At 36.4% G+C, this 25,405-nt stretch overlaps 1 pseudogene; it reads right to left on the bottom strand.

The window, feature by feature from the left end:
• Positions 1-2,031: 2,031 nt before the first annotated feature.
• Positions 2,032-3,049, bottom strand: LOC113249282 (olfactory receptor 4F3/4F16/4F29-like; annotated as a pseudogene).
• Between the last annotated feature and the right edge of the window lie 22,356 nt (positions 3,050-25,405).

Raw genomic sequence — 25,405 nt, 5'->3', positions numbered from 1 at the left:
AACTTACCAAACAACACCCAAAAGACAAATAATCCAGTTAAAAAGTGGGCAGAAGACATGAACAGACATTTTTCCAAAGAAGACATACAGATGGCCAACAGACAATGAAAAGATGTTTAAGATCACTAAATATTACGGAAATGAAAATCAAAACCACAATGAGTTACCACGTCACACGGTTAGAATGGCTATTATCAAAAGGACAAGATGCAAGTGTTGTAAAGAACGTGGAGAAAAAGGAACCCTTCTGCCCCGTTGGTGGGAATGTAAATTGGTACAGCCACTCTGGAAAACAGTAGAGATTCCTCAGAAAATTAAGAAAAGATCGACCATATGATCCAGCGATACCACTTCTGGGTATTTATGCAAATAATACAAAAAACATTAATTTGAAAAGATATATGTACCACTATGGTTATTGCAGCACTATTTACAACAGACAACACATGGAAGCAACCTAATCCATTATCCTAATCCACCTATCCATCAATAGGTGAATAGATAAAGAGGATGTGGTATATACAAACAACATCAACAAAATGACTCAGCCACAAAGAAAAATGAAATCTTGTCATTTGCAACAATGTATGTGGACTTCAAGGCTATTATGCTAAGTGAAGTAAGTCAGACAGAGACAAATAGTCCATGATTTTACCGATACGTGGAATCAAAAAAAAAAAAAAGCCGAAAACAAACAAAACAACACGAAACCAAACTCCCAGATACAGAGAACAGATTGGTAGTCACCAAAGGTGAAGTATGTTGGGGGTGGGTGAAGTGGGTCAATTGTACAGTGATGAATAGTAACTAGACTTTTGGTGGTAATCACTTTGCCGTGTACACAGATGTCAAATTATAACGTTATACACCTGAAACATATATAATGTTATACACATTAACCGCAATAAAAAAGGAAGATGAAAAACCTCTAAAATGCTGATAAACCTGTTTTAAAAAACATAAACTACCAATAGACAATGAAATAGAGGAAAACATTACAAGTCTTATAGATATTTCATAATAAGAGAATATTAGGAACAACTTCTTCCAATAAATTTGATAACACCGATTAATATATAAATTTCTTAGAAGACGCAGGCTACCAAAAATTGAATTTACAGTTGAAAGCCTTTCCACAGGGAAAACTGCAGGCCAAAATTCCTATGGTGAATTTTACCAAACATTTAAGAAAGAAACAATAACAATTCTACAAAACTCCTGCAATAAATTTAATACAAAGAGATCTATTCTATAAGGCCAGCATTACCCTGATACTAAACCAGAAAAAGCATTGTTTCAAAACTGATTTTAAAAACTTTCAGCAAACTAAATAGAAAGGAATTTCCTCAGCCCGATAAAAAGCTTCTACTAAAAACCTACAGCTAGTATCATACTTAACGGTGAACATAAACGCTTTTCTCATAAGATTAAAAACAAGTTAAGGATGTCTGCCCTAAGCACTTGTATTCAGCACTACGCTGTTTGATCTTAGCAAGTACAATAAGGCAACAGAAATGAATAAAATGATCCATACTAAAATATGAGAAGTAAAATGTCTTTATGCACTGAAAACATGATCATCTATGACAAAAAATCCTACTTACTCTATAAAAAACAAGTAGAAGCAAAAGATTTTGCAAGTTTTCAAAATACAATGCCAATAAACAAAATATCTATTATATTTCTATATATTAGCAATAAACGATTATTATTAAACAAAAAATACCATTTAGAAAAGCACCAAAAATTAAAATAGTTAGGAGTAAATCTCAAGAAAGATATGTAAGACCTGTTCACCAGAAACTATATAACATTGCTGAAAGAAATTAAATGGGATTTATATAGATAGAAAGATATACTGTTCTCGTGGCTCACTTTTCATAAGGAATAAATACATTCAACAAATAAGAATTAGGTTACAGCTGGGACAACACTCAAATCCATATTTGATGTCTCAAGTTTTCTGAATCCAAAATATCGAAGATAGAAACAAAAGGCTATACCATGATTAGCGAGAAGGCCTTATATTACCTATGAGATCCTCCTGTAAATCACTAGCTGTCTCCACACTCTCTTCATTGCTGCCTTCATGTCTTTATTCCTGAATGCGTAGATGACTGGATTTAAAAAAGGAGTGAGAACTGCATCAGAGAGAGCAAGAAATTTGTCCATCCATGAACTGGGATGTGGCCATGTATAGACAAACATGGTTGGACCAAAGAAAAAAAACACCACAGTGATGTGAGCTGACAAAGTGGAGAGGGCCTTGGACGAACCACCTAAGGAATGTTTCCAAACAGTAAACAGGATGAAGATGTAGGAGATGAGGAGTATGAAGAAAGAGCCAACACAAAGGAACCCACTGTTGACAGTGCCCATGAACTGCAATCTGTAAGTATCTGTACAGGCCAGTCTGAGGAGATGAGAAAGGTCACAGTAAAAGCTGTCCAATACATTAGGACCACAGAAGGGTAAATTAACAATAAATGCTAGTTGGAACAGTGAGTGAGTAATGCCAAGAGCCCAAGCAGCAGCCAGAAACAAAACACACATTCGTGGGCTCATAATGGTCAAGTAGTGGAGAGGCTTACAAATGGCAACATATCTGTCAAAGGCCATGGCGATGAGTAGCACCATCTCCACGCCACCGATGACATGGATGAAGAAGATCTGGGCAATGCAGCCTCCAAAGGAAATAACTTTGTGCTTTCTGAAAGGATCATAAATCATCTTGGGTGAGGTGGCAGAGCAGGCCCCCAAGTCAGTGAAAGAGAGACTAGACTGGCCAGTAGGAAGTACATGGGGGAATGTGAGGATCGATGGTCACAGAAAACACAATGAGGATGTTTCCAGTCATGCTTGCCACATAGAGCACACAGGAGAACACCAGGAGGAGAAGCTGGATCTCCCATGAATGAGTGAGTCCCAGAAACACAAACTCAGACACACTGAGTGATTCCTTCCGTCCGTGGATCCAGCCAACTGGGCTGCCACTGAAATGATGAGAACTAACAACGTGAGGAAGATTATGGAGATGATAATAGGTCATAGAATTACTAATGTTTCGATACCCTTATTATGAATGAAAAGTATATAGTTATCTGCTTTCTCACACATATAAAAACAAAAAACAAAAATCAACACACTATCATCACACATGTGAGCTATGACATAATTCAAAACTATCACCAAAACTCTGACTGCAATGATCTGTTCTCAAATTAACAGATTAGGCATGAACATGGATATATGAGTATCCATGACATTCATTAGCTGTTTAAATCACTTCTGATATTGACTAGTCCTCATTTCTAACATATTCCATCTTGCTTTTATGTATAATCTCATAATCCACTTCTCTCCCCAGTTTGCTCTCACAGTTTGCTAATAAAAAGTAGGAATAAGAGGGGTGCCTGGGTGGCTCAGTTGGTTAAGCGTTCAACTCTTGATTTTGGCTCAGGTCATGATCTCAGGGTCATGAGATCGAGCCCCAGGTCGGACTCCATGCTGGTGTAGAGCCTGCTTAAGATTCTCCCTCTCTCCTCCACTCTCTGTGCCCCTCTCCACCCCCTGCTGGCACTATCTTTCAAAAAAATAAATTAAAAAAAAAGTAGGAATGAGAGGAAAGTATGATTAACAAGTAAAACGTCACCTGGAGTGAGAGATGCTTGATGTAAGAGACTGAATTAAGACAGATTGAGATTGAATAGAGAAACTGGGGTATGTGAAACTGGACAACCCACAAATGTAGTAGAACACTTGCTATGTGGCCTCTACTACAAATAGAACAATTATTTTCCCATCACACTTTATTATGTTCACTATCCTGGGTACCTCTAGTTTCCATGCAATTTTTCATAACTACAAAGTCCTAAAGTGGCCTCAACATTCAATAAGAATTTCATATGGAGTCTTTACCACCTGGGAATGTAAGGCTTTCTCCACACCTAATAAATGTGTATTTGAAAGACTTCACCAGTTTCTGCTAAGGTGTGTGCCTAACGTGGCCACCAAGGGTGTAACACATCTTTGCAAACAGCTTTTCTCCTGTCCACACACACGGTGTTAAAGATCAGCACTTGGAATTGCTGGGATACTATGTTTTAATTCACCAGTGTCTTGGCCTCCCTTTGGTATGAACTTTTACATGCACGGATATCCCCCTGCCCTTTGAAGTGCACAGTACCACGTGCAGGGTAATGTATTATGACATGTGGCATTACCCTGCTTACTTTGACTGAATCCATTCAGATACTTTATCTTCAAGGCAATTTGTACTTTATACTTTTGACTGATGATTATAAAATAATGATGTCAAATATTAATAAGTCACATTTTAGGACAGATGAGCTTTCTTCCTGATCTTGAACCATAAAATACAAAATGTGACACGGGAGATGCAGTCTTTTAATATGTATAGTATTTATATGTGAAGTGGAAGGTGGGCAGGGAACAGCGTTGTATGTTTCTCTGTGTCCAGATACCTACCTCAATCATACCCTATAACAGGGAGTAGTTTCTGAGAACAGTACTAATGAGGTTAATTATCTTAGGAATTGATGAAGTACAGTACAAAGGTATAACGACATCCTGCATTTTTGTAGCTACAATTCCAGACTTTCTCACACAAAGGAGGAACTGACTAATGCCCTCAGTCATCCCAGACTGCAAAACTCACAGAAGCTATCACTGTGTCCTGCCCCTAATTCTGGGTCACAACCACTGGCATTAATCTCTCTCTATTCTCACCTACACACAGTGATTACACTGCTACCTCCTGAGCTAACAGTCCACAGTCTTAGGTGCACACCTTCTATTACCAGAAACCTGGGGTCTGGAGGAGGGGGCACTAATGCTGCTCATCAAGGCAGGGAGAGCACGTGAAAGGACTGAGAGGATGAACACACATGGGGAAGGGATGGAGGCACCGGGGAGGGAGTCAGGAAACTCAGTAATTATTGACAAAGACCCAAGGCCTTGATGAGGAAGAGCACATGTCCCCAGTGTAATAAGATGAAAATTCTCACAGAATTATATAAAGTCTATTTTGTCCAACTGATCATCATTCGGATGAAAAACATGAGACCCAGCAAAGTAAACTGAGTTTCCAAGATTCACACAAATGGCAGTCTGGGGACCAAAACTATGTCTCTTGATTCCTATTCCAAAAAGAAGAGTCCTAGAGAAAATAATTAAGTAAGAGAAAGCAAAACTCAAAACAGTGAAAAATTTTTTTCCTGGTTAAAACCAAATTAACCACAGACACTCATACAAAATGTTCGTTATAATACAGCAAACTGACATTAGAGAAATACTACATAAAATGTGTGCCCAATTAAAGATTACTTGACTAGTACAATAGTAAATTCTATCTGGGAGAGTGATTATTCATTGCAATCATGATTTGTGTACCGAGTCTTTGTATTTTGGTGGTTATGTAACCAGTCATTACAATAGCAAAAAACTTAACATAATGTGTCTTAAAAGCCCATCCTTTGGTCTTTCTAAATTTTTTTTCTTTTTCTTTTTTTAAGTAGTCTCCACACCCAATATGGGGCTCGAATTCATAACACAGAAATCAAGAGCTGCATGCTCTACCAACTGGTCCATCCAGGCACCCCAGTCTCTCTAAATTTTATTATCTTCAAAGGTCAATTCAAATCCCAGATACTTCTTGTAGCTCTTATTGACAATTTTCCTTCATACTGATTTATTCTTTTGCTAACTCCTACAAGTCAAAGAATCAAGAAAATAGTTGAAAAAACATAAATTGTATACATAACAAATACAATCTAATGTGATATACAATACATGCCAAGTGAATACTAAGCTAAATACGTGGTCATTTGGGTAAGGGGAAGGGAAATGTGTTAAAAAACATTCAAAGGTAGAAAATAATTTGTATCAGCAAGAGCAGATGGGTAGCAGATGGCTACCCCAAGAACACAGACATTGATTTGTCCCTTTAAGAAGTAGAACTGAATAAAAAGAGATACAGTATGTGGGAAATACCTTGAATTATGTAATATGAAAGTCACTTTCATTTTTTATTTTTATTTTTATTTTTTTGTATTAAAAAGTAACTTTTAATATTAACTATCATTATGCATGTGTGTATAGCCCATATTATGTACCCAAGTACATAACAGAAAGTCAGCAGACAGTTCTTGATTGAGAAGTTAGGTTAATAACGCCAGACTGCTGTAAGGCAATGCATTCAGGTCAATGATCTTCACTACTTTTTATTCTCTTCTTTCTTGGTCATCTTTTCCAATCATTTTAACAGACATAAGGGGAAATTTCTCATTTAAAAACTTATTGTAACCATAACTAATAGTGTTCCAGTGAGAAGGCACCCAAGGCTTTACAGAATATTTCTTGGTGAGGATTAAATTGCACTTAATCTTCAAGCCGATAGCCAGCACTCAATTTATTTTCCTCAAGTCTATGGAAGAATCTGAGGTACAGAAAAAAATAAAGCAGAGAGAAAGGAGAAAAAATGAAGATTTTAAATGTGGGGAATATGGGCAAAGGGGGAAATTAGGAAAGATATATAAGATAAAGAACAAAAAGAAAGAAACCATCAGGAAAAAAGAAAAAGAGCTGAACAAGGTTCAGAGAGTAGGAAACATGGTAAGTAACCAAGGTTTCTGAGAACCCAGGTACATTAAAGAGAACATCGATCTCTCACCTTAAATTCACTGATTCAGGGCTGCTCCTAACTTTGACACTGGGCTGCATTTAAGGAAGGCAGATTGCTTCCATTACCTGCCTGTCAGGCTCACAGAGTTTCCGTGAAAATCACACATGATAATGAATGGAAAGACTGTCTTTTTACTGTACAATGATATAGAAAAGTCATTCACTGTAAAATTTTTACTGTTTTTATGAGTTGAGGAGTCTAATCATGTACTAAACAGGAGAAGGAGGCATACAGAACAAAAGACAACAGGCAAGTGAAATTCTCCCCACTGAATGTGTTCTGTGTGTTCTGCTATCCCGGGAGGGTTCTCTGTCCAGTCAACTCCTGCCACTGAGGGTCACAGTACAGTTATTTCCAAAGCTGGTGTTCTTCCACATGGTGGACTTATCACACGGCTATAGGCTCACATTCAATAGTCCAGAGATCATTTCCAAATTTTCATCTCTATATTCTTCAATCCTAAAAATACAAAAATTCACAGATTGCCTTTCACACATTATAGTAGAACGATTAGCAGCTTGGGCTTTGATGGCATCACCATTCGCTTGCTACGTGAGTGTGTCAAAGTTACATGACCTCTCTGAGCTTCAGTATTATCATTGCTAATGTGGAGATAATATTTCTCACAATGAGAAATAAGTGATATATGTAAACTTACCTGACTCAGTACCTACCACACGGTGTGGCACAATAAATGCTATCTATTACATACCAAAGAGTACCTACATGAGTGACTTTCAAGTACAGAAAATTATTCCTCAAATTCTGAAACTTCCATTGTTCTACTAAAACTGGTTTTAGGCAAAGCTTCCATATCCACACTTGCATTCAATCACTTAAGCAGATTTCTCAAATAGCAGTTTTTCTCCTTAACAGAAATCAAGGACTAATCAAAGACTGCCTAAGGGATGCAGGAAGGAGCTTTGTGTTCTGACCAGGCTGTGTCCCTTCCACCACTGCTGTCCCCACAATGCAAAGTCACAAATATCAATTAAAAAAAAAGTATTTTCTGACCACCACAGATAACACTGGATACTTCCCTTGTTATTAGTGGTAAGATGAAAGAGAGAATGGAGAAAGGACCAAGGCAGGTGCTTACAGGAATTTTGGAAGGCTGTGCCCATCCACGCTCACATTTGTGTGGATCTGCCAGGAAAATAGACTTTTCTTTCTAATTGCCTTTATCATAAAGCATATAAAATTCTTTAGTTTTTACCTCCACTTTAATTGTGTAAGTGGAGAAAGCAGAGATAGTTTAGGCATATTATAGTTAGATGGTTATTCAAAACCAAAGTCTTGGTTATGTTCTACTCCCCATTCTTCTCACTTACACATTTTGTTAAAGTGCATTTGCTTATTGTGTGCCAGATCTCAAGCCATACCAATGTTGTATAAAGTCAATCCCTATCCAACATGTACATAAATATACTTCAGGCATTGCATGATACATGTCATAGAAGTGTAATTGCCCCCCTAATATATGAGGACAGTGGAAAAAGATAACCATAGTGATGACAAAAGGCAGTACAGCAGACATAGCATTTGTGTATAGCGTCAAGAGTTGGTAAATATTATAATACACAGAGTCCAAAAAAGTCATTTCAAGCAGATGTAAAATATGAAAACCAGATACATTTGTTGCTCAGTGGGTTAATGGTAAAGCTTGCAGGTTATGTATAGAATAGATATTGGTTTTAGAGAATAAAAAAATAAAAGAGAAAGATGATAAAGATTAGTTTGCACCTGACATTGGGAACTAACACAGATATTTAAGAATTATGAGATAAATGCAGGGAATCAATGAAGAGGGTGCAAGGAATTGGTGATAAGGCCAGTAATTAGGGAAGATGCTCCATCTGTAAGTGTGATGAGTCTTTTGGAGGAAAGGAGGTAGGGAGTTCTCTAAAGAGAATGCGGAAATAAAGTAGATCTTGGGGGCTATACAGAGGTATTAAAACTATAAGGTTTTAGCTTTAAGACTGTCAAATCAGAAAATAAAAATATTAAGAAATACACAAAAAAACCTGGTGGCTGATTAAAGTTGGAGAGAACATGAGGAGTGCTGTCAAAGATGACACCAAGATTCAAGCATGGATAGATAGGACAATGGTAGATTCATTTTTAAAAATAAGGAAATTGGACACAGAATTTGTGGGAATGGAGAAAATAAATGATCACATTTATATTAAACATTGGAGTTTCAGATACTAGTGAGATGTACAGATGGAAATATGAGTCAGGATATGTGGAAAGAAATAATAGGTTCAAGATATAATTGTATAAGGGGTGCCTGGGTGGCTCATCACTAAGTGTTGCCTTCGGCTCAGGTCATGATCCCAGGGTCCTGGGATCGAGCCCCACATCAGGCTCCCTGCTTAGCGGGAGGCCTGCTTCTCCCTCTCCCACTCCCCCTGCTGTGTTCCCTCTCTTGCTGCCTCTCTCTCTGTCAAATAAATAAAATCTTCAAAAAATATATATAATTGTATAGTAATCCATATGAGTAATAACTGAATGTATAAGAGTGAATGAATTCCCTGAGGGAAAGAGAGGAAAAAAAAAAAAGCAAAACCCAACCATATAGAAAGTCATAGTAATAATGTGAAAGGAGACAAAGGAGCCAAAAAATTAGGCAAAACGGTCTCAGAGGTAGAAGGACAATCAGTGGTGAGCCAGAGAAGCCAAAACTGAACTGCAAGTCAAAATGAAGGATGAAAACAGTAAAAAAAAAATTGAGATACCAATTTACATAAATTTTTCTGCTTTGTAAATGGACAGTTTGGGCCTGGTGTATCATGGGCACACTTTGTAAATATCAAATGGGTTCATTAATGAATAAATAATATAACGAATGAGAGAGAACTGTCAAAGAATGGATGAATGAAATGTCTCCCCCATTAGGGACTAGATGACAAAGTTTTCAGAGAACGTACCTGTCATTCCGTTGTGACTCACACCCTCAATACTCAGCAGCTTGACATCAATTAAACAACTGTGACTATTAGGATGAGGGCAGAGCAGTGGAATGGCAGGTGAAGCAGAAGTTTATGAAAGGATGAAAAGTTTCTGGGCACTAAATAGATCAGGTAGCCAAGCCAACCATAAATCATAGGCCAGAAAGAAAGTCAGAGACACTGAAAAAAAAAAATAACTAAAAGGAAACCAAAAAAAAACACAAGGTCAGGGGCGCCTGAGTGGTTCAGTTGGTTAAGCATCTGGCTCTTGGTTTTGGCTCGGGTCATGATCTCAGGGTCATGAAACTGAGGCCCATATCAGGGCTCCGTGCTTAGTGGGGAGGAGTCTGCTAGAGATTCTCTCTGTCCCTCTCCCTCTGTCCCTCCACCCCCCTCTCTAATAAATAAATAAATTTATCTTTAAAAAAAAAAAAAACCAAGGTAGAACTGTTGGGAAACTTGGAAAGGAAGGTAGTCGTATGATAAACTCTGAGTCCTCCATGATATTCTTCTACAGCTTTGCTCTTACTCCTTGAGGGCTACATGCACAATTTCTCCTACTCATAAACTCAGCTCCCATACACAGTGACTCTCCTTCACGGGCCTGATTCCTGTTCCACCATCCTTCTCTAGATATCAACAGCAACATGCCACATAGAAAGCTGACATCATGGTGAGTTGATGAAAACTGAATTCCTGGAACATAGAAACCGTGGCTTGCTGATTTACTCACTATAGATTTTATTTCTGTCCCTACCACTTACCTGCTTTGCCAAGAAAACTAAGAGAACAGAATCATTAAAGGTTCGGATAGATTACAGTTTTCCCCAAATCAAAGGGATCCCATACAGGATCATTACAGACACTCACAAAAGGCTGTATAAACAGTCAGAGCAGCCGCTAGTTATATCCCCAGGAGGTAGTGACCAAGTGATACTGCAGAGATCTGGGATTGCCAAACTGAGATCGCTTGGCTTGGGGAATCACTGCCTGTGGTTGTTTTGGTTCTCCCAGTGTAGCCAAGCACAGAAACCGTTAATAAGAAAAAATGAGAGGCATTTAGTTTTCTAACAACAGAGAGGCCTTTGCCATTTTTTAGAGCAGCTTTAAATTTTTATTTTATGATGACTAAAGTTGAATTCCAGAGCAACATTAAAAAACTATCCTTGACAATTTTTAATCTTTTTATCATTTCTATGTCGATTACCTCAGTAATATTCAACTTAAACAAGAATATATTAAAAAGTATGAAGAATAGAGGTGCCTAGGTGGCGCAGTTGTTAAGCGTCTGCCTTCGGCTCAGGGCGTGATCCCAGTGTTCTGGGATGGAGTCCCACATGGGGCTCCTCGGTGGGGAGCCTGCTTCTTCCCTCTCCCTCTCCCTCTCCCCTGCTGTGTTCCCTCTCTCGCTGGCTGTCTCTCTGTCACATAAATAAATAAAATCTTTAAAAAAAAAAGTATGAAGAATAATACATGGAGATAAAACCAAATTATATTGCATGAAAGAAGTAGAATATATAAGAAAATGAGATTTAAATTGACTTCAAATATAATGCTTTTATTCATACTCTACTGAATCCTCACAACCACACTGTGAAGCGCATATTGCCACCTAATCTCAAATTATTTTTCCTTTAAGATTATACAGATATTAAAAGTTTGGTCTATATATGAATTTAGGACAGTCCCAAAATTTTCTTCTTTCTCCTACAGCTAACTTCCTTAAATTATTGAAAAGTCAATATTACACAACATATTCATGAAGCACATATAATCTTGAATCCAAATTTCAGACAAGCACGACAGCAAAAATAAAATTATGTTAACTTCAATTATGTAAATAAATTCAATCTTCCAGACTAAGAGTCCAAACTTGAGATGCTGCTTCTTTCCTCTTCCTTTACAGCAGAAGAAACAAAAATGTAAACGCCATCCTTAGAAAGGCTTGGAAATATATCTACAATTCCAAACCATGACACATGAAAAAAAAAAAAAACCCTTATGTGCAATAAAAATTGAAACAGGACAAGAGTGAACACCAAAATAAAAATCATGCCTCCTAAGATCTTAAGCTAGTCACTAAGCTCAGCAGTGTCAAAAGGACGTGGATACACTTAGAACAAAACTAGTGATCTTTACTTTGAACAGAAACATGGGAGTGTGTGAACACTCACTCTACAGAATGACCAAGGAAAGGAACTTAGAGGGAAATACACAGATATAGCACCTCTGGAATAAGTAGGCCATGTGTGGTGGAATGAAAGAAAAATCAAGGCAAGAGGAGGTGGGAAGCAGCAAAACACCTGACTATTCCCATTATGTAATGAAAAGAAAAGGATAAATCATAAGACAAATGACCAAAATTAATAAATATGGCTGCTCTGAGCCAGTAGTTAGCCCAGGAATCCAGGAGAGTCATCCCAACAGGTGAGAGGTGATTCAGAGACAACATTCCAAACTCAGCTTCTATCATACCTCACTAAAACCCTTAGTTCCTCCTCCACAGTATCCTTTCAAATTTCTAGCATATTCAGTTAGTATATTAATAATTGGGGTGCTTGGCTGGCTCAGTTGGTAGAACATGTGACTCGATCTCGGGGTTGTAAATTCAAGCTCCACATTAGGTGTACAGATCACTTAAAAATAAAATCTTAACATAATAGTAATAATAATAATAATAATAATATATAATAATTTTGTTTTAAAATAAAGCAGGAGATGACCTATATGAAAATACTTCAAAAAGAAAGAAAAGGGAAATGACACAAGGTATATATCATATACATAATAGGCTATATACCATGAAGTAGTAAAAGTGTGAGCAAATTTTTCTATGAATTTTTAAAGATATAACTTCTTTGTAAAATGACAGAAAATATATATGAGTTATGCAAAGAAATAAATGACAGAAAATATGAAGTGATGAAAAATAAATTGGAGAAATTCAAGAAATACAGGATGCCTCATTTTATTGCACTTTGTTTTATTGTACTTTTCAGAAACTGTATTTTTCACAAATTGAAGTTTTGTGGCAACCTTGCCTGGATCAAGTCTCTTAGTGCCATTTTTCTAACAGTATTTGCTTACTTCATGTCTCTATGTCACATTTTGGTATGCTCACAATACTTGAAACTTTTTCATTATTATTATGTTCATTAAGGAGATCTCTGATCAGTTATCTTTGCTCTTACAACTGTAATTGTTTTGGGTATCACAAACCACACCCATAAAAGACAGCAAATTTAATGAATAAATGTGTATGTTCTCACTGTTCCACCAACTGGCTATTCCCCATCTCTCATCCTCTCCTTGGACCTCCCTATTCCTTGAGACACAATATTGAATTAGGCCAATTGATTACCTTACAATATCCTCTAAGTGTTCAAATAAAGGGAAGAGTCACATGTCTCTCACATGTGACTCACAAGCAGCAAGTCCTGATGTAGAAGCTGCCGCAAGTATCCAGAAGAGCTAGCTAAGATAATGAGGATGGCTACACTAAACAACAAAAAACAGTCTTCCCTGAAAGAAGATACCATCTAGGATTTTCATAGCTAGAGAGAAGAAGTCTGTGTCTGGCTTCAAAGGAGAGACTCTCTTGTTAGGGCCTAATGCAGCTGGTGACTTGAAGTTGAAGCCACTGTTCATTTACCATTCTAAAAATCCTAGGGCCCTCAAGAATTATGCTAAATCTACTCTGCTTGTGCTCTATAATAGATCAACAAACCTTGGAGGACAGCACATTTGTTTACAACATGATTTACTAAATATTTTAACCCCATGGTTGAGACCTACTGCCCAGAAAAAGATTCCTTTCAAAATATAACCACTCGCTGACAATGCACCTGTTCACCAAGAACTCTGATGGAGATGTACGACAGAATGTTTTCATCCATTCTGCAGCCAATGCATCAATGAGTAATTCTGACTTTCAAGTCATATTACTCAAGAAATACATTTCATAAGGCTATAGCTGCCATAAATAGTGATTTCTCTGATGAATCTGGGCAAAGTCAACTGAAAACCTTCTGGAAAGGATCCACCATTCTAGGTGCCATTAAGAATATTCATGACTCATGGGAAGAGGTCAAAAACATCAACATGAACAAGACTTTGGAAGAAGCTGACTCCAACTCTCATGGATGACTTTGAGGAGGCTTCCATGGAGAAAGTAACTGCAGATGTGGTGGAAAGAGCAACAGAACCAGAATTATGTATGGAGTCTGAAGATGTGACTGAATTGCCACAATCCTGTGATAAAATTTTAATAGATGAGGAGTTGCTTCCTAGAGATGACCAAAGAAAATCGTTTCTTGAGATGGAAACTACTCCTGGTGAAGATACTGTGAGGACTGTTAAAATGGCAACAAAAGATTTAGAATATTCTACAAACTTAGTTGATAAAGCAGTGAGAGTTTGAGAGGTCTGACTCTAATTTTGAAAGAAGTTGTACTGTAGATAAAATGCTATCAAACAGCATCACATGCTACAGAGAAATTATTCATGAAATGAAGAGTCAATGGTTGTAGCAAACTTCATTTCATCTTACTGTAAGAAATTGCCACAGCAACCCCAGCCTTCATTGACCACCACCCTGATCAGTCAGCAGCCATCAATATCGAGGTAAGACCCTCCACTGGCAAAAAGATTATGACTCATTAAAAGCTCAGATGATGGTTAGTATTATTTAGCAAAAAAGTATTTTTTAATCGAAGTATGGCTTTTTAGATGGGATTTTAGATAGTTTAAGATGGCTTTTTTAGATGTAATGTATTGTACACTTAATAGGCTATATATAGCTTAAACATAACTTTTATATGCACCAGGAAATCAAAAAATTCATTTGACCCACTTAATTGCAAAATTTGCTTTACTAAGGCAGTCTAAACCTACAATATCTCAGAGGAGATAAAAAAAAATCAAAGAGCTTAAAAGAGTTAGAAAAAATATAGATTAAAATAAAATCTAAGAAACGAAAAATTAATGTTCCTTAAGAATTCATTATACTTGGTAAAGAAAAAAATTCAAAAGAAAACTTTTCTGAAATGAAAGAAGCATTGAAACTACAGTCTAAAGAGACTGTCATGACCCAGGGGGGATAAAATGTTATTGCATGGGCCACATCAAGGCCAATCCAGTTGAAAGTCCCAGATTCCACGTCCACAAAATAAACAGCCTACAAAATAATGAAAACAAACAACAAACAAAAACCTTAGGAAATAGAGTTCCCATGAGGTCTTATTAAAGAAAACCATTAAAGAATAAACTTCACTAATCAAAAGTGAGTAGAGATAACATACTGAATTATAAAGCCTGATATTAAACAATTCTGGGGATTATGATTAAAGAACAGAATACAAATGTTACAAACCATGACAATATTAAAGAATAGTTATCTTAGTAAAAAAAAATTTAAAAAACACATTTCTACTGAAAAACTCTGGTTTCTTCACTTTCACAGTGGGAGAGAATCTACAAATCATTTTAAGGGTAATTAAGTATTATATTAAAGTATAAAGGTAATGATTAGAAGAACTAAGAATACTAGAATCAAAATTGAGTGAAGGGAGAAAGGGAAGTGGGGTAAAAGGGTTAAAGTATAATAATTTCTTTCTATCTCATAGTCAATGGATACTGTCTTTGGAGGTAACACAAAATTAAAGAATTATAAACAGTGAATAATTAAAATGATCTATAATCCTTCAATATTATTAACCCATTCACACACAAAAGAAAACAACATATACAGAAATCTTAATGAAAGGATTAAATGGATGCATAAAATGTATTCATTCATTTATTCTACTAATATTTATTGAGCACTCATATGCCAGTATTGTGCCGAGTGCCAGTGATGTAGAGCTCCTGAATCTTGGAGTTTTACAGAACAGTGGGGGAGGTATATATTAATCAAACAATCACACAAACATTAAAATTGCAACCATAAAAATTACTCTGCAAAAGAGTGACTATCACATTAATAGAAGAATTTGATGTAAACAGGAAAATCAGGGGAGGTTTCCCTGAGGAAGTGACACTGGGAACTAAGATCCGAAGGTAAACAGAAGTTAACTAGGAGTGGAGGAAAAAGGATTCCCTGCAGACGGAACAATTTGTGCTCCCCCTTGAGGCCAGAGGTGCATTGGGAGTTGTGTCTGGAACCACAATGCCAAGAAAATGAGGTGAACATTATACAGGATATGACTGAATTCAGTAATGAGAGATCGCTCCTAAGAGAATGAAAAAGAAGATTTTAAAGCAGAAGGGTGATTTGACCAGACCTGACATTTATGAATATTACTCTCGGTACAGTGTACAGATTGGATTTGAAGGAGTTCAGACTGGATGCAGGTGAGCCACTTAGAAAGCAATATTCCTGTCAAGGCAAAAAATGTTATTTAGACTAGGATAAGAGTTTGGGAAGTAGGTAGATTTGCCCTATATTTAGGAGAGACAATCAACAGGGCTTGATGACAGGTTTAGCTGGAGATGCACTCACTTTAACTAATGCTTCAAGTTTAAGAATTACTCAACTCCAATAGGATCTCCAATCCAATGATCCTACCAATATTCTTACTGTCCCTTACTCCCTTGATGTTTTACCTCTCTCCTTTCCCAGCTTAAATTCCATGGCCAATTTTCTTGCTCCCTTTTATTTTGTTGTATTCACTTAGCCAAACCTGCTGAAACAGCACTGACTGCTGTTTCTCCTACTTCTACCTATTGAATGAAAGGGTCTATTGTAGCTACCCTGTGGAAGTCTTGCCATTGTATGTATTACATGGGGACAGAGAACTAATAACTTATTTTCGGATCAAGAAGAATCATACTCCAACAGCTGTATTTAAAGAACCATACCTGGGGAATATCATGGGAACTTGATTTAAAAGGCAAGATCTTGGACTTTCAGCTAAGGCCATAAAGAGACGAGATTTGGGGGCTCTTGGGAAGAGGTGGGTATTTTGTACACGGGAGGGACTTACAGTTCAAGCCAGAGAGCAGATGGTGGTAGCTGTTCTATGACAGGAACATAATCGATTCCTTCCCATCCACCCTGAATACACACACCACTCCCCCATCAAGAGACAAGATCTATTCCCTCCCTCCTTTTGATCCTGAGCTGACCTCAGTTATTTGATTAACAGAATGAAGCATAAGTGATTCTAGATGTGGGATTTCAGGGTCATAAGATAAATGCGAGTTTAACTTTTATAAAAGAAACTGCCAAATGGTCTTGCAAAGTAGCTGTACATTTTACGTTACCATCAGTAATGCATGACGGTTCCAGTGTTCCACAACCTCAAGAGCCCTTGAAATTGTCAGGTTTTCTTTCCTATTCTTTTTCTTCTTTCTTTCTTTTTTCTTTCTATTTATGTATTCATTTATTTCCATTAATAACTAACAGTGTTGAGCATCTTTTCATGTGTTTGGTATCCACATATTTTCTTTGGGAAAGTATCTGTTCAAATCTTTTGCTAATTTAAATGGGATCATTTTTTTTCTTAGTATTGAGAACTCTTCATAAATTTAAAATACAAGTCATTTCTCAGATATATAATTGCAAATATTCTTCCCCCATTATGTGGCTTGTCACTTCATTAGCAGAGTAGAAATTTTTAATTTTGATTAAGTACAATATATCAATTGTTTGTTTTATGTTTTTGGTGTCATATCTTAGAAATCTTTACTAAGCTAAGGTCACAAAACTTTTCCAATATTTTCTTCTAGAAGTTTCATAGTTTTAGATTGTACATTTAGATCTACAATCCACTGTGGGTTAATTTTGTGTAAGATGTAAGAAATGGGTTGAGGTTCAATGTTTGCAGGTAAATGTTTGTCTCAGCACAATATGTTGAAAAGACTACTTGTCCTCCACTTAATTGTGTTTGTACACTTGTGGGTCTATTCCCTGAGTCATTTTTCTGTTATACTGATCCACATGTATTTTGTAAAATTCAACATGACTTTTTTTAAAATTGTTTTTGGCTGTTCTGGTTCCTTTGCATTTCCATACAAATTTTAGAATCAGTCTGTTGATATCTTCAAAAATTTGATGGTATTTTCACCATGGTTTTGTTGACTCTGTGGATGAGTATGGAAAGAACCGACATATTAACAATATTAAGTGTTCCAATTTATGATTTGTTTATACATTTTATTTCATCAGTTTTATAATTATAGAAGTGTATATATTGTTATATTCATACCTATGTGTTTCATGTTTATAAGTGTTATCATGAACAGCATATTTAAATTTTTTATTTCTAACCATATATTTCTAGTACATAGAAATACAACTGAATTTATATATTGACTTGAAGCCTGTGGCCTTCACTTATCATTTTTTGGAGCTTGTTTTATAGATTCTTTAGAATTTATTTTATAGAAAGCCATGTCTTTAGCACATGGAGGCAGTTTTTTATTTCTTCCTTTTAAAAATACAGGTCTCTTCTTTCTCTTGCCTTTTTCTCTGGCTGGGACTTCTAATGTAATGATAGTCATGAGAATGTCCATCTTTGCCTTGCTCTCAATCTTAGGATGAAAGCATTCAGTCTTTTATCAGTTTAATGTTACCCTTATTGGTGCCTTTAATCAGATTAAGGAAATCCCCTTCTATTTTTGTTTGCTGAGAGTTTTTATCATGAATGGATATTTAATTTTGTCAAATGTTTTCTCTGCATCCATTAAGACAATCATGTGGTCTTACTTCTTTAGTCTCTAAATTGACAATTAAGTGTTGAGCCAGCCTTTCATGCCTTGGGTAAACCCTAATTAGTTATGATGTATTTATCCTTTTATACATGTGTGATTTTAATTTTCTAATAGTTTTTGAGCATTTTTGTGTCTGTGCACATGGTGGATATTGGTCTATAGTTTCTTTTCTTGTAATGTATTTGTACAGTTTTGATATCGGAATAATGTTGATCCCATATATTGAGTTGCAAAGTGTTTCCTCCTTTAGTATTTTCTGAAAAAAAAGATTGTGTAAATGGATATTATATCTTTCCTAAATATCTGATAGAATTCACCAGTGAAATCATCTGGATCTAGAGTTCTCTTAATGGAAGGTTTTTAACTAGAAATTCCATTTCCTTAACTAATATAAGACTATTCAACTTATTTACTTCTTGTTCAACTTGAGTATTTTATGTCTTTCAAAAATCAAGACATTTAAGTTGTTAAAATTATGGGAATAACTACTTGTATTATCTCACTATTATCCTTTTGATGTGTCTAGAGTACACACTGAGGCCATAACTTTCATTTCTGATAATAATAATTTAGTCTTCTCTTTTTTCTTGATTAGTTTGGTTAGAGAGTTTCCACTTTTATTGGTATTTTCCAAAAATCTTTTGGTTTCAATGTTATTACTTTATAGATCTATTTTCTTTTTTATTTAAATTCAATTAATTAACATATAGTGTATGATTAGTTTCAGATCTTTCTATTTTCAATTCTTTTTCTATCATTACTTTTTCTTTTCTTCTGCTTATCTGTATTTAATTTAATCTTGTTCTATTTTCTTATGGTGAAATATTAGAGTACTGGTTTAATAACTTCCTTATAGTCTAATATTAGTATTTTTATAAAATTTTCCTTAAGCATTGCTGTAACTGCATTCCAGAAATTTTGATGTTGAGTGCTTTTCCGGAGTAGGAAACTAGTTTTGTCTGACCCCAGGAATTCAGTTTGACAGCTATCAAATCATTCTGAACAGCTATGAACTCAACCAGAGAATTAGAAAAGAATTGTTGTTCTACAAATAAAAAAGTGATGACTTTTTGCAAGGTAGGAGGTGCAAAGAAATGATCCAAGGTGATACATGGGAAGATAAACCTAGCACGGGAGGGAGCCTCCGTAACGTGGCTACTGGAAAGTGATACAGCAGCTGAACACAAAACTGGAACTTTTAGAAGTCTACTCCAGTGAGGGACAACCCTGCCTGACAGGCATTCAGGTGGAGAAGCAGGTTGGAATCCTAGGTGGGACAGAGTGGGTTCAGGATCCATGGGACCACAGAAAAAATGGGGGTGCCTGAGTGCATCAGAGTTCCCAGGCATCAGATAGGGGAAGCTGGCTGCAATCAGCAAGCCCCAGAATGGGCTTTCAGCCCAGTGTTGCCATAAATCACAAACTGCGGCACAGGTCAGGTGACTGCTCTCCAAGCAGGGGCCCAACAAATGGCAGAACCATGGCGAGACCCCCTTTCTCCCCCAGGATGAGCGGTGCAGGTGCATGCAGCAGGAGCCTGCAGCATTTGGACTTGAAGTAGGGTCATGTGTCTGGGATTGAAATGCTTGGTCATAGGTTGGGTGAGCACGGAGTGCAGACGGAGTCCAGGGAGACAGGAGTGATCCACTGCTTTTCCCTGAGGATGCACTGAAGAATAGGTGGGGGGTAGGGGGTGAGAGCTTTCAGTGCCAGGGCTAAAGATTGGGAGGCTGCCATTTTCATTTTCATCCTCCAAAGCAGTGTGGAAAGCCTTCAGGGAACAAATTCCGCAGAGAGCAATCCAGAGCCCCTTACTTAGCCTGGCCCCCTGAGCAAAGACACCCGAGAATCAGCAAAACAGGACCCTCCCTCATAAGATCAACAAGAATATCCAGCTAAGACCAAGTTTATGGATCACACAGAACTGCAAAACTCCAGGGGTAGGGGAAAATAGTATATAGAATTAATGGGAATTTTTTCCATGATTCTTTAGCCTTTCAATTTAATTTTTTTTCTCTTTCCTTTTCAACCAATTTCTTATTTTAATCAACTCTTTCAGTCTTTTTCAATTTTCATTTTTATAGTTACATACTATCTTTTCATTGTATTTAATTTTATTTTTGTATGTATTTGAGTTTTTCTTTCTCTACAATTTTGGTATGCAGTTTCTTCTAACAGAACAAAATACAAACAGATTCTAGTGTATTGCTCTGTTCTCCTCTGATTATATTCTATCTTTTTTAAAAGTTTTTATTATTTTTTTATTTATTTATTTTTAAAGATTTTATTTATTTATTTGACAGGGAGAGACACAGCCAGCGAGAGAGGGAACACAAGCAGGGGGAGTGGGAGAGGAAGAAGCAGACTCCCAGCAGAGCAGGGAGCCCAATGTGGGGCTCGATCCCAGTACCCTGGGATCACGCTCTGGACCGAAGGCAGATACTTAATGACTGAGCCACCCAGGCGCCCCTAAAAGTTTTTTTTTAAATATTCATCTTTATAGCTACATTCTATCCTTTCAATGTATTTAATTGCATTTTTGTATATATATAAGTTTTTCATTCTTTATAATTTTGGGATGTAGTTTCTTCTAACAAATGGACCAAAATACACACAGGATATAGTATATTGCTCTGTTCTGTTCATCTGTCTGTTGATATTCTTTTTTTTTTTTTTTGGTCTTTTAATATTCATTTTTCCAATTACACTCTATCCTTTCACTGTATATAATTTTATTTTTCTACATATATGTTTTTCTTTCTTTACAATTTTGGGATCTAGTTTTCTAAAAAACAGATCAAAATACACACAAGGCCCAGTGTACTGCTCCGTTCTGTTCACCTGTTTCATTATATTCTTTTTTTCTTAAATTTTTTTTTTCAGGTTCAGGCCTCTTCTGATTTATTTAATGTATATTGCTCTGGGGTCATTGTTGCAATTTTAGTATTTTGTTCTCTTGTTCATCTATTCTTCTCTGGATGGAATGACAAGATGGAAAAACTCACAGCAAAAAAGAGAACAAGAGGCATTACTGACTGCCAGGGACCTAATCAGTATGAATATACGTAAGATGTCAGAACAAGAGTTCAGAATAATGTATACAGAAAAGCTTGGCTTGAAAAAGCATAGATGACACTATAGAATCCCTTTATGGAGAAATAAAAGAACTAAAATCTAATCAAGTCAAATCAAAAAGGCTACTAATGACAGGCAATCAAAAACGGAGGCTCTAAATGCTAAGATAAATGAGCCAGGAGAGAGAATTAGTGATATAGAAAAAAAATGATGGAGAATAAAGAAGCTGAGAAAAAGAGAGAGAAATAACTACTGGATAATGAGGAGAGATATCAAGAGATAAATGATACCATAAAGCAAAACAATATTAGAATAATTGGGATTCCAGAAGAAAAGTAGAGAGAGAGGGGCAGAAGGTATACTGGAGCAAACTATAGCAGAGAACTTCCCCAATCTGGGGAAGGAAACAGGCATTCAAGTCCAGGAGGCACAGGTAACATCCCTTAAAATCAAAAATATAGGGCAACATCTCGACATAGTGAAGCTTTCAAATCTCAGAGACAAAGAGAAAATCCTGAAAGCAGCTCAGTGGACAAGAGGTTTATAACATACAAGGGCAGAAACATTATACTGGCAGCAGACCAATCCATACAGACCTGGCAGGCCAGAAAGGACTAGCATGATATATTCCAGGTGCTAAATGAGAAAAACATGCAGCCAAGAATACTTTATCAAGCAAGGCTGTCATTCAAAATAGAAGGCAAGATACAGAGCTTCCAGGACAAATAAAAACTAAAAGAATTTGTGATTACCAAACCAGCCCTACAAGAAATATTAAAAGGGGTCCTATAAGCAAAGAGATAGCCCAAAAGTAACATAGACCAGAAAGGAACAGAGGCAATGTACAGAAACAGTGACTGTACAGGTAATACAATGAAACTAAATTCATAGCTTTCAATAGTTACTCTGAATGCAAATGGGATAAATGCCCCAATCAAAAGGCACAGGGTATCAGACTGAATAAAAAAGCAAGACCCACTGATATGCTGTCATTTTAAACCCAAAGACACCTCCGCATTTAAAGTGAGGAGATGGAAAACCATTTATCATGCTAATAGACATCAAAAGAGCTGGAACAAACAAACCTAAAATTTGTATGGAACCAGAAAAGACCCTGAATAGCCAAAGGAACATTGAAAAGGAAAACCTAAGCTGGTAGTATCACAATCCCAGACTTAAAGCTCCATTACAAAGCTGTAATCATCAAGACAGTATGGTACTGGTACAAAAACAGACACATAGATCAATGGAACAGAGTAAAGACCCCAGAAATGGACCCTCAACTCTGTGGTCAACTAATCTTCAACAAAGCAGGAAAGAATATCTAATGGAAAAAAGACAGTCTCTTCAACAAATGGTGTTGGGAAAATTGGACCATTTCCTCACACCATACATAGAAATAGACTCAAATGGATAAAAGACCTAAATGTGAGACAGGAATCCATCAAAATTCTAGAGGAGAACACAGGCAGCAACCTCTTTGACCTCAGCTTCAGCAACTTCTTGCTAGACATATCTCCAAAAGCAAAGGAAACAAAAGCAAAAATGAACTATTGGGACTTCATCAAGATAAAAAGCTTTTGCACAGCAAAGGAAACAGTTGAAAAAAACAAAAGACAACCTACAGAATGGGAGAAGATATCTGCAAATGTCTTATCAGATAAAGGGCTATTACCCAAGATCTATAAAGAACTTATCAAACTCAACACCCCAAAAAACAAAAAATCCAGTCAAGAAATGGGCAGAAGACATGAACAGACATTTCTTCAAAGAAGACATACAAATGGCTAACAGACACATAAATAAATGCTCAACATCACTTGGCATCGGGGAAATACAAATCAAAGCCAAAATGAGATAGCCTCCCACACCAGTCAGGACAGCTAAAATTAATAAGTCAGTAAATGACAGATGTTGGCGAGGATGCGGAGAAAATCCTCTTACACTGCTGGTGGGAATGCGAGCTGGTATAGCCACTATAGAAAAGAGTATGGAGGTTCCTCAGGGAGTTAAAAATCGATTCCCTATGACCCAGCAATTGCACTACTACATATCTACTCAGAGGATACAAACATAGTGATCCAAAGGGGCACCTGCACCCCAATGTTTATAGCAGCAATGTCCAAACCAACAATGTTTATAGTAGCAACAACAGCCAAACTATGGAAAGAGCCCAGATGTCGATCAATAGATGAATGAATACACACACACACACACAATGGAATACTACTCAGCTGTCAAAAAATTGAAATCTTGGCATTTGCAAGGACATGGATGGAACTAGAGGGTATTATGCTAAGCAAAATAAGTCAATCAGAGAAAGACAATTATCATACAATTTCACTCATATGTGGTATTTAAGAAACAAAACAGAATAGCATAGGGGAAAGGAGGGAAACATAAAATAAGATGAAATCAGAGAGGGAGACAAACCATAGGAGACTCTTAACTAAAGGAAACAAACTGAAGGTTGCTGGAGGGAAAATGGGTGGGGGGGATGAGGTAACTGGGTGATGGGCATTAAGGTGTGCACATGATGTAATGAGCACTGGGTGTTATATGCAACTGATGTGTTATATGAAACTAAACTCTACCTCTGAAACTAATAATACACTATGTGTGCATTAATTGAATTTAAATAAAATAAAAGATAAAATAAATATAGAACAAACACTGTAACAAGAGACAAAAAAGGGCATTATATAATCAAAAAGGGAACAATCCAACAAGAAGATATAACAATTATAAACATTCACACACCCAACACAGGAGCACCCAAATATATAAAACAATAACAAACCTAAAGGAACTAATTAATAATAATACAATAATAGGAGGTGACTTTAACAACCCACTTGCATCAACGGACATATCATATAAACAGAAAATCAACAAGGAAACTATGGCTTTGAATGACACCCTGAACCAGATGGGCTTAACAGATATACTCAGAATATTCTATCCTAATGCAGCAGAAAACATTCTTTTCAAGTGCATGTGGAACATTCTCCAGAATAGATCAGACATTGAGTCCCAAAACAGACTTTGACAAATACAAAACACTTAAATCATACATTACACCTTTTCTGATGACACTATAAAACTTGAAATCAACCACAACAAAAAAACCTGGAAAGACCCTATGTACCTGAATAACATGCCACTAAACAATTACTGAATCAACCAGGAAATAAAAGGAGAAATAAAAAAAATACATGGAAACAAGTGAAAATGAAAACACAATGGCCCAAAACCTTTGGGATGCAGCCAAGTCCTGAGGGAAGTAAATAGCAATTACAGGCCTACTTCGAAAATCAAGAAAAATCTCAAATAAACAACAAAACCTTACACCTAAAGGAGTTACAAAAAGAACAACAAATGAAGCCTAAAGTCAGCAGAGGGAAGGAAATAATAAAGACTAGAGCAGAAATAAATGATATAAAAACTAAAAAAAAAAAAAAACTAATTCAATGAAATCAGGACTAATTCTTTGAAATAATAAATAAAATTGATAAACCTCTAGCCAGACTTATCAAAAAGAAAAGATAAAGGACCCAAATAAATAAAATCATAAATGAGAGAAAAATAATAACCAACACCATAGATATACAAACAATTGTAAGAGAATATTGTGAAAAATTGTATATGACCAAAATGGACAATCTGGAAGAAACAGGTAAATTCCTAGAAATATATAACCTACCAAAACTGAAACAGGAAGAAATAGAAAATTTGAAGAGATCAATAACCAGCAAAGAAACTGAATCAGTAATCAAAAAACCCTCAACAAACAAAAGTCCAGGATCAAATGCTTCCACAGGCAAATTCTATCAAACATTTAAAGATGAGTTAATACCTAGTCTTCTCAAAGTATTCCAAAAAACATAAAAGGAAGGAAAACATCCAGATTCATTCTATGAGGCCAGCATTACCCTGACACCAAACCAGATAAAGACACCACTTA

The sequence above is a fragment of the Ursus arctos genome, unplaced genomic scaffold (genome assembly GCF_023065955.2).
Source record: "Ursus arctos isolate Adak ecotype North America unplaced genomic scaffold, UrsArc2.0 scaffold_23, whole genome shotgun sequence".
Lineage (NCBI taxonomy): Eukaryota > Metazoa > Chordata > Mammalia > Carnivora > Ursidae > Ursus > Ursus arctos.
This window is presented reverse-complemented; position numbering and strand designations above follow the sequence as displayed.